The 17,744-nt window shown below is 52.4% G+C and overlaps 1 protein-coding gene across 8 annotated transcripts in view; it reads right to left on the reverse strand.

The window, feature by feature from the left end:
* Window positions 1–17,744, reverse strand: part of Rbfox3 (RNA binding fox-1 homolog 3) — a 184,703-nt gene that overhangs the window by 80,764 nt on the left and 86,195 nt on the right. The window lies entirely within an intron of this gene.

Raw genomic sequence — 17,744 nt, forward strand, 5'->3', positions numbered from 1 at the left:
GAGGCGGCTCTGCGCTCGCTGCGTCCCTCGGTGTGTGCGCGCACCCTGCCTCCCGGGCGCCCTCCCGGTCTCTCCTCCTCCGGGCCTCCCCTCCCCCGCGTGGCGCTCGTTAAGAGGGAGGCATGGAAAGGGGAGCGGCGCGCCTCTGCCGGGGGCTGCCCCTGTCCGGGCGGGGAGGCTGGAGAGAGCGCGCGAGAAGATGGAAAGAGGATGGATGCGATGTGCGAGAGGATGGATGTGGGGAGAGGGAAGCCAGTCACTTTGGAGCCACCGGAGCCCTGTCTGCAAAGAGTGGTGCGTGTGCGTGTGTGAGTGTGCGCGTGTGCGCGCGTGTGTAGCGGTGGGAGGGGGAGTCCCTGGCGTACTCCAACATCAAACGGAGCCCCGCGCTCGGGGGAGAGAACCCGGCCGACGGCACCACCGCCGGTCCCGCACTTAACCCCTCGCCCGCCGGCCTCCGCCGGGCCGCCAGCCTAGCCCCCTCCCGCGGGCCCTGCGCTCCCCTCCTCCGCCTGCGCGCAGCCTCTGCTCCCGGCGGCAGTAGGGTCTAGGACCTTCTTGGCCCCTGCTGGTCTAGGCTGCGGCGGAGAGGAGAGTCTCTGCGGCCCACCGACCGGAAGGCGCTCGTTCTGCCTGCGTTCGGAGAAGCGCCTTTCCTGAGGGAGGCCGGCTCCGCGGCGGGGAAGTCGGTGATGTAATGAGGGCATCTACGCAGAGGCTTCCGTGCTGGGAAGGCTTTTCCAGCTGCTCAGTGACCAGAAGCCCAGCCTGAGTCCCCGAGAATCTCTCTTGCCCCTCTGCTGGCCTCCAGGCCCCCACGAGACACCTCAGCAGCCTGCCGCAGGCTCATGATCCTGTGGATACTTAGTATGGGGGTGGGCAACAAGGAACAGTGGCCATCGGGTTACCCTCCCTGCGCCATGTCAGACGTGCTGAATTTGGTGTTCACACTCCAAGTCTCAGAGCACACACAGCACCCACCTTCCAGCCTCAGGCAATGCTAAGCAGAGGCCTTGATTTGCCCCTCACACCACCACCGCAGCCTGCATACATCTGCAGCTTTCCAGCCACATGTATCCGGGCCTGCGCCCCTCACACTCAGTTTTACCAAGACAAGCCACAGGTGAGCTTGGCTGAGAGTGAGCTATCCCCCACCTACCACTGTGAAAGGTAGCCCTAGGGGACACCTGCCCAGCCTCACACTCTGCTTACACATACTACCTCCGGGAAAGGGCACACCCAGGCACGCAGTACTGCTATGGAACTCGGCTGCCCTACCCAAGCTCTGCGCTTGGAAGATGGCAGGCCTGGTAGTTTAAGTGGGGTCCTCCTGCGGACTGTGTGAGCTCAGTGACATTTGTTGTCACTCTCAAATGAAGGTTGGTTGGCTGTCACTCCTACTGTGTTGCATGTGGAGTGGGGATCATGAAGAGGAAGATGCATGGCTGAGTGTGGCCTGCCTCCAGCCACCACCTGGGAAGTGACATTGTAAGGGAGCAGGTGGACATGTGCAACTTAGATGGCCTCTGATCTCAGGGATCCCTGCCCCCCCCCCCCCCCCACAACTGAACAGCCTGGGATTGACCTTCCCCTGAGAAGCAAGCACAGGCGGCTGGTGGTTCCTACTCTTCTCCCTTCTTCTTGCAATTCTGTGGGATGCTGCTGGGGTGGCACAGGCAGAAAGTGGGTTATGGGCTTTTGGGGGCCAGCCTTGCCTTCCATGAGCGATAGGTTCTAGACAGTGGCATCTGTAAGCTGAGGCCTTGGAGGCTGACCTGCCCAGTGCAGTGCCCAGAGTGGGTTTAGCTACATCAGCGCGATATTCCTGCCCACTTCCTGCCCCTCTCCCCATCTTGCTGTTTTACTGTCCCGTTAGACACCCATCCTGCTGTTTTACTGTCCTGTTAGACACCTGTGTGTCCTCTCACAGTGGCTTTCCCTCACTGCCCAGTTGCCTTTTCCATAGAGGGAACTTGGGCAGCCCGGTGGTGTTTACCGGGTGCTCCAGACAGATCATCATGCAGCCACTGTCCGGGGTTAGGAGCTACTGAGATTAAGTTCTCTTTCCTGGAGTGAGCACACCTCTAATAGGGAAACCAAGTCTGAAGCCTACCATGCTGAGAGCATCAGGCCAGGGGAGCCTGTCTAGACAAATGCCTCCACCAGCCAGCTCATCACATGCAGGCTCCCTGGGAGAACTGAAAAAGAATTAGAAGAAAATCTACAGAAAAAGAGTTGGAACAGTGTGTCTGGCTTATTTCTTGGGACAAGAGCTGTGTGCCTGCCGCTTGTCATACCATGCTCTGGAAGTGTCATGTCACTTCCAAAACAAGCCAGTTACCGAATTCCACAGACCCCATTCTAAGGGGGGTTACCCCTGAGTCTCTTGGGCCTGCCCACGCAGACCTCACAGGCCAGAATCACTCTTCTCACCTGCACCCGGTACCAGATAGTGGGCCTCTGCATTAGCCTGGGCTGTGTTAACATTCTCCATGCCCCCAAGATTCTTGACCATTCTCCTGCACTCCTGAGGCCTTGTGGACCAGGGTGTATGGCCCCAAGTAATGGGTGAGGAAGGCCAATTCACCAGCCACTTGCTAGGCTAGGCTGCCCCCACTTTTTCTTGGGTTGAAGGGAGTCTGCGAGCTGGGAAGAGCTGTCAATCCAGTGAGAATATTCACTACTTAAAAAAAGATCCAGGGAAAAAAAATATCCCATTCGCCCTGAATCTGAGAAGGGCCTTGTTAGGGAGGCTCGAACTGAGCTGTAATTATTTCTACGCTCCTGGGCACCGCTATAAATATCAGGCAAGGGAGGCACCTCAAAAGGTTTGGGTGGCTTGGCTCTGAGCTCTCCTGGCTCCCTCCTGCCCCCATCCTGTACCACCTTCCCAAGCAGGGCCTGGCTGGCTGCATGAGCTGCATCTTCCTACAGTGTATAGCACATGCCTGTCCCACCATCTCTGGACCCATATTTCTTCACTGGACACTGTCTCTTAGGTGTCTGCCTTGGTGGAGTGCCTTTGCCAGTTAGTGTCTGGTGGCATTTTGTCTCTTAAGATAGTCTGGGGTTTTTTTTGTTGTTTTGTTTTGTTTTTTTTTTTTTTTTTTTGTTTTTTGTTTTTTTTTTTAGCAAAAGGTAGGCCAATGGGTTCTGTGGCTGAATGATGGAAAACTGAGTGCCTGCTGTCTCCCCAATCTTTGGGAGCTTCTAAGGATTCCCGTGGTACCTCCAGGTGAGAAGAGAAAGCCTTACCACCCCTGAGGGACAAGCAGTGGGGTCCCAGCTCCTCACTGTCATGTCTCTCTTTTCACTTCTGAATGCCCAGTCAGACCATCCCCAGGCTCTCTCTATGCAAGGAGGACAGTGTGGAGCTTGGCAGAAGTGTCCCAGAGCAAGGGGTGAGCTCACAGTCTCGGATTGCAGCCGGGCTCCATCACGCCAAGTCAAGCCATCGCCTAGAAGTGGACTGAGCTCGCTGTGTGCTCTGCAGATCCAGGTCTTCCTGCCCCAACCCTGAACTTCCTGGCACGGGCTTGGACATGAGCAGTGGGGATTGAGGCAGAGCGGGCAAATCCATCATCCCCAGGGGAGTGGGCCAGGATGGCGTGGCTCAGAGCAGGGTTGTGCAATGAGATGCACAAGGAACCTTTAGATATGTGACTCCCACCTGAGTCCTGCATCACCAGTGGGATATTTTCCCAGGGGAAATTAGCATCGCAATTTGGCATTGAAGGGAAAGAGTTAAGAGTCAGGGGAAAACCTTGGTTGGATTCCTGGCTGTTCCTGGTTTCTTGGAGCAGACATCTCAGGAGTGTGTCAGGTTGGGAAGTTCTTGGCCTTTTTTTTAAAACATAAAAATGTCTCTGGTTCTTGAAGGTGGCAGCCCCATAGTTTGGGAGTCATGGACTGTATGTGTTTTTATCCTGGTAGGTGGACTTCCAATTCTAGAAGGGCAGAGGAGCCTCTGCAGAGAGAGGCATGGGCACGGGAAGCAAATGACCTGAGATGTCCAGCCCAGCACCGACTGCTGAGGCCACACTGAAGGCGTCCAGCAGAGGGCCCACTCACACAGGCTCAAAGTTTCTTTCCCAGAAGGCCTGTGAGGAGGGACTTCTGGGGGGGGGGGGCTCCTTACTTCTGGGCCTCTCCGCCTCTCTCTATCAAGAGGTCCAGAGCACACAGAGGGGACAAAGATAGGCCCAGTGCAGTCTGCTGTAGTCAGCACCCACCTTTCAGCTCAGCGGGGGGTCCCCCACCTAGTGACACCATCCCCCTGCCTCATCAGAGACTGCAGCAAAAGTAAAAACCCGCGTGCAAAGGGAGTTTATTTATCTGTTTAATTAAGAGGCGTTTGCCAGCCACATTCGGCTCCATCCGTCTCACTTACAACCACGTCCCAACAAAATTAAACATAATAAATACTGGGAGACTGAAAGCAAAGGGCACACTCGAGATATATGGGAAAAGCCAGAAGTTGCACAGGATTGCAGTTATAGGGACATCTTTCTTTTGCAAGTGTCCCTCCCCTCAGGGGCCCAGGAGCCAGAGGGCTGTTCCCAGAGAAAGGGCTCCGGGTGCCTCTGCTTTTCCCATTCAGCATTGTTGCCAAGCTTTCTTTTTTGTAAGCGAGCCCCCAGGCCTTCTCCCTTCCCTGCTCCTGCAGAAGGACTGAGCTCAGGGCACAGCCAGAAGACTGTGGAAGTGTCAGTCCCGTGGCGCAGCGCCTCGGGGTTGGAGGGCCAGAGGCCTTGGCAGCAGTAGCTTTGACCAACTCCTCGGGGTTTCCTGCTGCATCTGGGCCCCGCATGCCTGAAGAGGCAGTTGGCAGAGCCGGAGCAGAGGTTTGGAGAAAAACAAAACAAAACAAACCCCAAACCTTTGGTTTTCTGTGCTAGCTGTGGTTACGCCACCATTCAGAAACGGGCTCCAGAACCTCACAGGAGCTGGAAGCGTAAGCTGGCCTGTGGACACGTTTTTTACTTCCATTTCAGACCAGAAGGATAGGCTGTGCTGTTTGCTAAACTTCCCAGGAGTAGTAGCTGCAGAAGAGGCGCTGAGTGCCTGTCGCTACTGATGGCAAAGGGTAACAATACCTCCCATTTGTTCTGCTCTTCCCTGACTTTTCAAAGTGCCTGACCACAGCCCATCCCCCCACACTGTTGCAAGTTGTAACAAGGCCCACTTGCTGTGTGACACTCTTAAAATCACAAAGGTGGTGCAGGGTCCACACAACCAGTAAGAGGCAGAGTCCAGACTGGAAGACCAGACTCCAGGCCCTGGGAATCGACTGTGCTGTTTGGCATGTGCCCTTCTGCAAATGTCCTCATCATTAGCCCTTGGCTCTCTCTCCTAACGGGATCAACCCTCAACTAAATCTGTTAATGGAACAGTCATTTGCAATAGTCCAGGCATCTACTAATCGTGCTGCAGCTCGGGCTGTGCGGCAATTATCTCCAATGTCTGCTTTCTCATTAGGCAGGAGGTCGCAAGAACCCAGTGGGCTGCTGAACCCTGTGATGAAGCCATCGAGAGAAACTGCCATTGGCCTGAGATGCCTTTTTACATCCAGAGCTTCTGGCCCATCAGCCAGGCATCCTTACCCCACTCAGAGCTTTACCCATCACCCTGGACCCCACCTTGCACATCACAAATGACCCCAGAAAAACGTCCTGGGAATTATGAAAAGCTATCTGTGAATATTCATATCAATGAAATGAAGTGCCCTGTGATGGCAGATGCCTGGTCCAGCTGGAGCTGAGGGAAACTTGTGCTCATATCACAACAGGGTCCTTTTGCAGGCTACTGATGTCCAGGACATTAGTGTGAGTTGTAAAACTCATGCCCCCAGAGCTCAGCTTGGGCCACTCAAGTTGTCCTTGTTAACCCCACTGCAGCAAGGATGCTTCATAAGCAGCATCCGCCTCTTCTCAAGGGTTCTTCATCCCCCTCCCCCAGCCTGGAATCGGGGGAGGAGTTACCAAGAGGCACAGGGGAGACAGGGCTGCAAGGGAATTTGGGGCCTCCGTCACTCAGTCCCTTACCTTCTGGCCAGGAGGCACCGAAGCCTTTTGGGACAGGTGCAGCCTCCTGTTGGTTTCCTTGAGGCGCTCTATGGAAGGGGCCCCTGGTGCCCCTGGGGAGCCCATTCAGGTTTTCATCACTATGACTGTCAAGGAAGTGTGCCTTGTATCTTAATTTTATTCAGACGGTGAAGGCCTTGGAGGAGTAATAAGGGGGAACTGAAGCCACTGCCACCCGCCTCTAACTCCCAGGAGATGCCGGGGTCCCCCACCGGGACAGGTAGAACAAGGCTCTGCATGGAAGGGAGAGGCTGAGTGAACACAACACCAGCAGCACGAAGCAGTGCACGGGCTGCCTACGGGGTGGGTACCAAGCACAGGGCTGGGATTTGGGAAGCTCCAATGCAGGGAGGGGCTGAGGTTCCTCAAGGAAGCAGAGCACTTGTGGTGAAGCCGTGAACTTGCAGGAGGGGGTCAGGGCTCCCTCTTTCACCAGCAGGTCAGGTGCAGCTCTGGAGAGGGGCAGCCAGGCTCCTGTCTGCATCTGACTCTACAAGGCGGACATGGGACGTCAATGGTCTTTCTACCTTTCTACCTTGCATCTTTTTTTTTTTTTTAATCTTACTCCACAGAGAAACTAGTGACCCTTTTCTTCATTGTTGAGGAAGGAGAGGCCAAAAATGACAAACCCAACCATTATCCCAGGGGGTCCCTGTGCCAAGGGCCATGGAAGCTAGATCCCTCAACTGAACAGATAAGAATGAAATAGATGAGCCTTCCGCCTATAGACTAGAACCAGCACTCATCCAGTTAAGGAGCCACTCTGTGGCTTCCGGAAGCAGAATGCAAGGGGGCTGGCACCATTTTCTTCCCCTACCATTTGTGCCCCCTGAAGCCAGAGCGGCAGCTCATTAAAAGCTCATTAGGAGCCCACAGCACACAAAGGTCCAGGGAGGCAGCAGTGTCCTGCCAAAGTGCGCGGCCCCTGGAGAGGCTGGTGCACCGTGTCAGGCAGGCCAAGCCAAGCTGCAGAAGGAGCTGAGTGACAGAGCTGTGACAGGCCAGGTAGGGGCAGAAGGCTCTTCAAATGGAGCCTTCATAGGAGCTGAGCTTGTCTCAGGACTCAGGGGTAGGGACAGTCTCTGCTGGCAGACGGCAAAGAAACAGACGGATGCTAACCCACACTCTCCTCACACTTCTCAGGTAACGGCTCAAATATGAGCTCCTGTCGCAGGCCTGGGGAGAGAGGGTAAGGGCTGTCAGGGTTGGGGTGGAGATAGGCAGGACTCGGCCAGCGTCAGCCTTGTGTGGTAGCTGAAGACACACCATGGAAGTTCTGACAAGAGCCACCACCTGTGAGCACAATGTGAGGGGAAAAGGGGCCATGAGTGAAGACATGACCCTTTAGGGACCTGATGCTTGCCAGGGAACAGGGAAGTGGCATGTTCTTGGTGGGACTGAGGGACAGAACTTTCAGTTAGGTACAACGCTATGCCCTACTGAGTTTCCTCTGTTCCCTTCCTCCATCCTGGGGAGAAACCCCCTCCCCGCCCTTGATCTACGTTAGCACTGGGGTCCAGCACTGTTTTGGCACTAACACAGTTCCCAGTGCCAAGGCACGGGGTTTCTGAGAATTCACTGGCAAGGAGGTTTAGGGGAAGCTGGAGCCGGCTGCAGCTGCAAGCCCTGGGCTGCTCTCCACAGCTCCTGCCCGTTCCTCCCACCGAGAGTTGCCGCATTAGGTTTGGGGAGCCGTCTGTTCCTTTTCTTACTTCCCTGGGATGCTGTGACTTTTGATTTCTGCTTGATTAATATACAGCCAACAGACACTGTATTTAAGGAGGTTCTAATTCTCTCAGGTCACCAAACTCGGGAGCAGCAAAGCCGTGAGGAGCCAGCCCCGCAATAGATCAAACACTGGGACCTTCAAATCACTCCTTGGCCCAATTTTTCATCGCTGCTGCCTTCTGATAACCCTTACAGCCGGAAGCCAATCTCCCTGCTTTTCTGGGGGTGGGCTCAGGGGCTGGATGTGGATGTCTGTGGCTGAAACCCTCCTGGCAGCCACACGGCAAGCTGGAAGGACACAGTATTCCAGTCCAGCAATAGTGAGCCTTTCATCACCAAAGACAACCAGCCAGATCCTGGGGTGCCTGCACCCTAGACTTCCGGGGCCAGACAAGGAATTTGTAAATGAATCTCTCTGGTTGGTGGGAGATGGGCAGTGGCTGGCCCTGCTGATTGCCACAGCTTACCAAAACATCTTCCCAGCCACGCCAGGACCCTGCACCTCGTGCCCATTCCCTCTTTCTAGAACCAAGTGTCTCCCCTGACCCACCCTGAGGCCTCCTGACAAGAAACATGATGCTCTCAGGTGGGACTGCTTCTCTGCAAATCTTTGGTGCCACAGCTCCCAATCTTTTTCATTTTCCATTTGTCTTCTAGCAGTGTATCAGGAAGGCAAATAAATGCTCTGCTTAGCACTTGGGGGGTCCCTTGCATGGTGGGGAGCAGGGGTAAGGACGCCTGTGTGAACACTGTTTCCTCTGAAGCATCTTTTATAGACCCAGTCCATTTTGCAATTTTGGGAGAGATCACAGCGCAATACAATGTGGGAAGACGACACTCAGCTTGTAAATTACATCCCAGCTGGGGTCGGGGAATGCTCCTGTTAACCAAGAACCCAGTGTGCAAAGTGACTGCTGAGGAGCAGGATCCTCAAGGATCGGCTCTGATCAATTCCCCCTGCCACTAGCTCACCACAGAGACGTCTGCAGAGGCGTTTGAAGGAAGCCTGGCTACTCCTTCCCGGGTCCAATCTTGACTCCTGCTGTATTTATTTTCTTTCTATCAAGCCCCACTGGACTACCTCTATCCACTTAAAATATCATCTATAGATTTTCAAATTATTGCTACACTTTCCAAGAGAAGGCCGCAGTGGTTAAAAATTAACAGCAAATTTATAGGAATTCCATATGGCAATTACAGAATTATAATGAAGTGGCTGCCACTTGGCCGAGTGTGGGTAATTGGAAATCCACGCTGGGAGACTAGAATCTTTACGGTATTGGGATTGTATTTTTGAGAGTAAATGCTGTGGAGAGGGTCAATGGACCCTTGAGCTGGCCAAGTTCTTCTTTAGAGAAAAGCATGGCCAGTTCATTGCCCACTTGGAAACAATGAGGGGGGTATCCTTTCACTGGCCCACAGAATGGCAGTTGGAAGCCATGGGGGTGTGTTTAGAGCTAGAGGGATCTTGGGGCTGCCCAAGCTTGTTCTGAGAAGGCAGGAGGATAGAAGGAAGAAAGACCATTAACCATAGAAAAAGCAAGGTATGGTGCACATGGCATCAGGCCAAAAACCTGCAAAGAAGTGAAGCCCATGTTTTCCTTACCCCATGGACAACTGCATCCCCAAACAGGGTGGAAAAACAAACAGATTTTTATCATGAAGATGTCACATGGCACCCTTTTGCTGTTCTCATGATGGCAGCCGTGGGCTTTAGGTGAATCTCTGTACATCCTCAGGACCCCAGTGGCTAAGACGGTATAAAGAGAAGTCTTGGGAGCGGGAGAGATGACTCAGTAGTTAAGATCACTGGCTGCTCTTCCAGACGACTTGGGTTTGGTTTTCAGAATCTACATGGTGGCTCACAACTGCCTGTAGCTCCAGTTCCAAGGGATCTGATACCCTCTTCTGACTTCTTGAGCACTGGGCATGCATGTGGTACACATATAAATGCATGGATCCACACAAACACATAAGATAAAGAAATTAATCTTTTAAAAAGAGAAGTCTTATTTGGAGAAAAAAAGATTTTCCTGGAAGTCACGGACAAACTCCAAGAATGGTCTTTAAACCCAGTGCAGTCTGACATGGGAGACACTGGCTACTGTGAAAATGGCTTTTTCAGGGAGAGGCTGGGAGAGGTCTCAGCAGGTAATAGTGCTTCTGAGAAAGCTTGAGGACCTGAATTCAAATCCCCAGAGCCCACATAAAAAGCTAGGTTTGGTTGCCTGCGTGTCTATAACCTCAACAGTGTGGAGGGCAGAGGCAGGAGGATCACTGGTGCTTGCTGAGTGCCAACCTAGCCCCAGGTTTGGCAAGAGACCCTGTGTGAAGGGAGTGAGTTAGAGTATCCTAGGAGCACGGCATCTAACATCCTCCTCTAGCATCTGTGTGCATGCACAGATGTGTGCACCCCCCCCCACACACACACCCCACACCAAGGGCAATGATCCATGTGTGGGAAACAAAGGCTGGCATTTGAAGAAATGGTACAAGAAAGAATAAAACAGTGTGTACATCATCTACACATGGCTGATGATAGTTTGGAAGCTCTGGGTCTCATTAAGTGCATGATAGAAATGGTTTAACCACTTTTTAAAAAAAATGTAGTTACTGACCAGTTAAGATACACACGAGCTGTTTGTATTGTGCCTCAGCTGAGTGACATGAGGCCTCTGTGTGGGCACAGTGCTTCCCACTCACCCTGTCCCCTCTGCTCATTGTCCTTACCATTGCCAGTCTCAGCCTGGCCACTGGCTACCCCTCCAAGGACTGAACAGCTAACAGAGGTTCTTCTCATGATGGGGCCTGTGATGGTGGAGTGGGCACTTACTGGACCTCCAGGGCCCAGCAACAGCATTCGTTCCATTTAGATCTATCTCCTCTGCCTGAGCTCTGTTTGCTTCTCCGAGTCCTGGTCTCTATGTCTTATCAGGAGTTTGCAGTCTTATCAGTGCAGGCAGGGGCTGAGGTCATGGGGGGTGTTCCTGCCTCTCAGCCTCCCAGCAAACAGTACCCATGTGGGTGAGTTCCTCCACACATGGCTCCCATGGGGGCTTATTGAGTCTCCTGGAGTAGAGTGTGAGGCCCTGCAAACTCCATTCCAGTGCCACAGAGCATGGAATAATAGCTGCAATAACAATGCTTTGGGCAAATGGGATCCCAGGCACCAAGAGCATCTACAGACTCATTCTATATCCAACAACCCTCTGGAGACAAGTGGTGGAGTGCATGCTTAAGTGCATGTGCTTGTGCATTGTGTGTGTGTATGTGTGTGTGTGTGCAAGTGCACAAGTGTGCACACTCATGTGATCTTACCATTTCCTAAGTAAAGGATCTTAAATCCTGACTGCCTAGGAGCATCCCACATACAAAGTGGGACCCAAGACTTGGGGTTCAGGTTGTCAGAATGCCTACCTGAAGAACAGAAGCAGGGCTGAGCCCGTCCTGTCCTAAGCTTGACTGAAGAACATACAAATCCACATGCCCCTGCCTTCCACCATCCACCCATCTGTTCCTCCCAGCACTTTCATCAGTCCAAAGGGGAGCCTCTTCAGCCTGGATTCACACTCTCTCTTTCTAGGACCAGTGTAGCTCTGGGCAGGGATTCCACACCTTCTCCCTTCTACCTCTATAAGAACAGGACAGTACCACCTACCTTCATACCAAGTCCCCATTCCATAGACACGTTGGCATGCAGTAACGCTCAATTACTCATGTTAATTAATTCAACACATATATATTAAGTGTCTCTCGGTGCCAGGCTTTGTTCTGGGTCCCTCCTCTCTGCAGTGGGCAAATGACACAGCCAATGAAACCTCCTTTTCTTCCACCTGGCCAGACTGAATTCTCTGTTCATCTCCCAGGCCTTGGTATAGATAGTACAGTTAACACTCAATTATCTATGCAAATGGAGTGGAACATTCCACTGATAATTCGGAAAGAGCAGTGAGTCCACAAATAATTCTTATTTGAATTTGGAATGCATTATGCTTATTTTTGTGTTGGATTTACCTTTCTAATTACTGTTTGTTCTGGCTTTTGCTCAAACTGGGTTGCATTCTCAGAGCCCAGGCTGCTAGGCAGGGAGGAGTGTACCCTAGAAGTACACCAGGAAGAAACCAGTCCCAGACCCTGTGTCCTCCTGCACTCTGAGAGCACAAGGGCAGCAGTGGACACTGGGGACTGTTACTGACAGCTGTTTTCATGGACTTAAAGGTGCTGCCCAGGAGGATGTCTGGGCATGGGTGGCCAAAGCAGAGAAGGGACACTGACTTCTCAGGGGAAGGGTGACATCAGGGGTAAGATGTACAGCTCTGCCTTGGAGCTGCTTACACTCTGTCTTTTTGCCTCTCGACTGATGTCCTTCTGTCTTCCGGTGAGGCTGTGTGGCCATCACTCTCTACCCCTTCTCCCCTGGGTGCTCCTCCCAGGTCCAAACCAGCAAACAGGTATTTCTTTCCACAGATGTCTCCTCCATGAATTTGGAGGTCGGGACACGTATAAGACCTGCTGCCCTTCTAGGAAAGAATGCTTACAGAAGACCATATGCAGCCAGCAAGTGATGTTGAGGGAGGGGGATACTTAGGAGGGACTCAGGAAAGACTTCCAGCACACAGCTTCAGTGCTGCCAGATCATGGGGGTACATTTACATACGTGACCTTGCTGTGGCTCACACAACTCTGTGAGACAGACAACTCAGTGAAGTAAAGGAACTTTCCAGAACTCATTGACCAGGTCTCTGGTCACTCTGGTATGATTTTTAGGAGTTCTAGGGGCCATCGTGCCTTTGAGGTTTCCAGTGCCTGTCTACCACTTCTCAGTGGCAGACTACAGAGCCTTTCTTGTGAAGATGCTGAGTGTGAGATGCTGGAATCAGTCTACAACAAAGCATGGAGATGTTGAATGGAGCTTGTTGCAGGGTGGGAAGGAAGAGGCCAGGAGTCAGTGGAGCAGATGCCACACAGAAAAGGGTCCAACTGCAGGGGTAGGTTGGGGAGCCAGGCACATACCGAGGGGTCTGGCATCTCAATTGGCCTTCTCTGAAGGCAGAGTCGGAGTGGAAAAGGGCCACCAGGAAAGGTAACTGGTGACCCATGCTGCACCTGAGCCTTGCTCACTCTGGGACCCGATCTTCCCTAGCGCTCACTTATCCCAGCGTTCCCACAGCAGGTGGGGAAGTTGACTCAGGAGAGCAAGGATGGCTGGGAACCCTTGGTCCTTCTACACGTCACCACACAGTGTGAGCTTCAGGTCAGAGCACTCTCACCAGGGAGGGAAATTAGCTTAACTAGGATTCAAGGAAGAGGGGAGGCCAGCCATCTGGATGGCCTGAACCCAACAGTAGCCTTAGAGAATCCAACGACCTCTGTGGTAGGAACAGACAACCTTCAACAGACTGGTTTGGTCCAAGTTCAGGAAGTAATTACATGTGCTCATAAATAAGTCTCTAATGCTTTAATTAAACTGAAATAAAAGTAAAGCTCCAATCCCTCGATCTCACGAGCCACATTTCCAAGGGCCCAACCATCACATGTGGCTGTGGCTAGTGGATTGGGACTGAAGGAAAACAGCACCACAGTTGCGGAAGGTTCTAGTGCATAACCTTACTCCTAAGCTTAGCATGTTCCCGTGTTTCTATCGCAAGGAGGTACACAGCCTCCCCAGCTGCTGTCCAAGGCCCAAGGAAATGACAGATGGCCAAGGCAGAGTGCACAAGTCATAAACAAAGTGGCCTCAAGGTTTTGTCGAAGCTGCCAGGCTGCAGAGAAGGGAAAGGGACAATACAAGTCCTGGGAGAGCCGTGAGCTTGCAGGTCTACTGTCTGCCACAGCCAATCCCAACAATCAGAGGAAGGCTCCCAACCCCCGGGACCTCCAAAGCCCCTGATCCACTGACTGGCGTAGTCCTCATCAGTCATTCTGTGTGACTGACACATATAACCTAAAAGCAGTAGAAGAAAAGACACAAGGTCCACAGACAGAGGCAAGGTAGGAGCCAGCCCAGAACAGAGATGAGGGCAGGGGTACAAAAGAGTGATGGCACCCGGCCAGAAGAAACTGGGGACTTCATACCAGCCGGCTTTGTGTAGAACAGGGAAGGGATGTGGGGGTGGACCTTGGCAGACAAGGTCTCGAGGTTTCACAGACCATGTCCATGGGGAGTTGCCGAAGCCAAGAGAGCTTTGCTGGGCTGGCAGAAGCCCGTGTCTGAGCTCAATCATAAAAACAAAAGAGAATACTGCACACTGGGCAAATCCTTGCTGGGGAAGGAGATAAAACCTGGTAGAAAAACTGACCTGGTGGGCGGGTCTGACATCTCGGACCCCTCCAGTCTGCAGCTCACTGTACTGGGTTACATGAGGAAACCAGGGTGAGAGGAGAAATCCCAGCCTCCACCTCCTGGATCCTGGAGCTTTTCGGAGGTTGGTAAGGCTGGCCACACCACTTCACTCTGGATGGGGTCATCCCATCCTGACTCTTCATTGGTCTTAACCTACCCTACATCACTCTGATGTTCCCAAGTCCCCCTTCTCTCATTAGCTCCTTAGGTATTTTCCTTTTAAGCATGACCCACACACACAAAAGCAAAAGTGATGTTTAAGATTTCTTTATCCAATTAAATTGCAAACTGAGTCATGTGGAGGTGTAGGCACTATCCACACCAACCCATGCTCCCCAGAGTGCTTGGAACTGTCTGCCAAGTGGGACAAAATGAGCCATTCTTGGCTTTAGATGGGATTCTGGTCACCTTTAACAGGGAATGTGCGGGAGATGCAGCAGGTGAGGGAGGTGGGATGGGTAAATGAGAAATAATACGAAGCGTCCTACCAAGAACACGTTAGTTTTCACTGGTTGGCGAACCCAGAAGCTGTGTGGGCACTGAACCCGCCCCATCCAGATGATCTCAGTACAGATACAGTTGATAAACCACCTACTTGAACAACGGCTATTGTTACTGTCCCTGGTGCTGAACCCACCACCAGAGAAGCGCTTTGTCTGCAGTCCATGGTACTGAAAAGGCTCAAGACCAACCCTTAGGGCAGAACCCGAAGAGACAGTGATTGCGCTGTTCTTGGTGCTGAACTACTACCCCCCCCCCCGCTGTCCTCGGTTCTGAAAGCTCCCGCCTAGTGGGGCTCATGCCCAGACTCTAGGGTGCTCTTCTCTTCTCAAGAAAGCATCTCTCATCACTTCTGGCCCTCCTCTTCCCAACTCTTACATTTGCCTTTGTTGAGTCCTATGCCGTTTCCAATAATTACTGTAGACATTATAGACTCTCTGTCTCCTCTACACTCCATCCATTCCAGGTAAGTGTTCTCCACCCTTCCCACCTGCCTCTTTTCTTCCACACTCTCCTGACACCACTAGGGCTGTGGGGGAGACTGATGCAGAGGCCAGAGCTGGCTCTACAAACTTCACCCAAGGTTGCCTCCACCTCTCAGACCCCTCTCTGAGTCTCCTCCCCTGCAGTAGACAGCCTGAATGCTCCACTTTAAAGTGACACCACCTCCTCCTCCTCTTCCTGCTTCATTCAGAGCTGTCATAGACCCTGGGTGATGATACATGTCTCTAGAATATCAGCAGCCAGCCAGTCCCAGGAGAACATTCTTGGGCTTCTGGTTGCTCCCAGAAGTAATGACAAGGCTTTCCTGGTGTGGGTGTGAACTGGGGCAGGATCTGGACTAGGAAGGTTCTGGAGAAAGGAACTCTCACACAGAAATAGGTGGCTCCTAAGTACTGCATAATCTACAGGAGCCTCTTGTCCCCTGGAAAAGGGGAGGTACCAGAAAGGGAGTGCAGATCCAAGATAACTGTGGCACTGTGTCCAGCATACCACTCTGACTTTAGGATAATAGGACCTGTTTACAAAGGTCCACTGAGGCCATTGGTGGTCCACTGACCTGAGTATGTCTTCATCCTTCTCCATGTTTCTAAATCCATTTACATCAGCTGTCCAGCAGCATGGTCCCTATTCTCTAGCCATGCAGCTTCTGTCTCACAAACTTCTTGGTAACCCAACCTGCCCCTCTTCCCTCTTCTTGGCCAACCATGATGCTTTCACCTTTTGGGGTTGCCATGACCACATCTGTCACCAGTAATGTGCTCTTAGCTTCATACCCCCTTAAACCTACAAGAAAAATTCTGGAGTTGGGAGATGGCCCAGGCTCAGGGGCCCCAGCTCCAGGAAGACATCAGTCACCCCTGGAAAGAAAACTGCAAGGAATATATATGATTATTTCCCCAGAGACCAGGTCAGGAGGAGAGTGGGCCTTGGAGCTGGGGTGGGGATGCAGAAGATCAGAAGGTAAGGCCAGACAGAAGAGAAATGACTGACATTGGGACAGTCTCCACAATGCAGAACTAATATTCTGCATTACATTGGGGGCCGGTCCACACAGCTCCCTGGACCACACCTGGCAGTGAGGAGAGCTAAAGATGCTGAAGCCACCTTGAGAGAGTATTAAAGGGAGATCAGGAAACCTGTTCTCCAGGGGATGGAGCTTTGCTTCTCACAAACTTGCCTGAGATAGGTCAACTTGAACCCACAAGTTAGACACCTCCAGCATCCAACTCCATGCCAATCTTCTCACCCCAGCCTTTGCTGAGTGTCCTAGTTAGGGTTTCTGTTGCTGTGAAGAGACACCATGGCTCCAGTAACTCTTACAAAGGAAAACATGGCGGGAAGCATGGTGGCTTGCAGGCAGACGTGGTGCTGGAGAGGCAGCTAAGAGTTCTACATCTGGATCCTCAAGCAGCAGAAAGAGATTGTGAGCCACTAGGCCTGGCTTGAGATTCTGAGACCTCAAAGCCCACCCCCAGTGACACATTTCCTCTGTCAAAGTCACACCTACTCCAACAAGGCCACACCTCCTAATAGTGCCACTCCCTATGGGCCTCTGGGGGCCGTCTTCATTCAGACCATCCCTCTGAGGTAGTTGGAACACAAAGCATGAAAGCCTCTTATCTGAACACATTGTCTCTTACTTTCCACCCTGCGGCCTCAGGAAAGGCTCCTGGATCTGGACCAGTGAGGGTTAAGGTTGTGCTAAGGACTAATTACTGTGACAAATAGAGTTGTCACACACCCCTGGGAGGTAAGAGCATCATGACTTTCTGGGCTGTGGCTGGTGGGACACTGGGAAGAGGGCAGGTGTGACACCAAGCCTTTGGTGGAAGGACAGCAGCTGTGACAATGGTTGAAAGCCACAGTGGCGATAAAGACCACGGAGCTGACTTTGGTTAATGGATTTAGAAATCTGGAGAAAAATGATGACAGTCTCAGGTCAGTGGACCATCACTGGCAGCCCCAGCTCTGGCTGCACCCCTAAAGAAAACTACAAAGCTTATAGGATACATACCGGCAGGGACCAGGAACCTTGGAGTTGGGGTGCGGAGGCAGAAGATAAGGGCAGACAAGAGAAATGATTGACATGGGGGACTCTCCATGACTCAGGTCTGCATTACGAAGGGGCCAGATTGCTCCTGGGAGCAGATCTGGTGGTGAGGCAAGTGAGAGATTCTGGAGTCACCTCACGAGAGTATTAAGAGGTCAGGTGGCTTGGAGGGGAACAAGAAACTCTACTTTTGACTCCACTTCCCAGGAGGGTCAGGGAACATGTCTTCCCTAAGGTGGTAAGAAGCACAATGCTGAGGTGCCAAGGTGTTAGATCAGCTAGGCAGCAGACACTTTCTGCGGGTCAAGGCCTTGCCACTAGCTGGATTTCTTTGCTGCCAGCTGGGAATAGCAGATCCCAGGACCAGACACCAGGTGGCTATATGCAACCCTGAAGCTCTGGAGGCATCAGGAACCTTGGGGTGAGGTCTGGGGACGGGATGAGTAGGTGGGGCTGCCTGATCTACATAACCAAAGGAGTACCAAGAGCTATTGAGTAATGTGTCTGACCTTGACATCCCAGTGCAAAGCTGCAG

The sequence above is a fragment of the Peromyscus eremicus genome, chromosome 8a (genome assembly GCF_949786415.1).
Source record: "Peromyscus eremicus chromosome 8a, PerEre_H2_v1, whole genome shotgun sequence".
NCBI classification, from domain to species: domain Eukaryota; kingdom Metazoa; phylum Chordata; class Mammalia; order Rodentia; family Cricetidae; genus Peromyscus; species Peromyscus eremicus.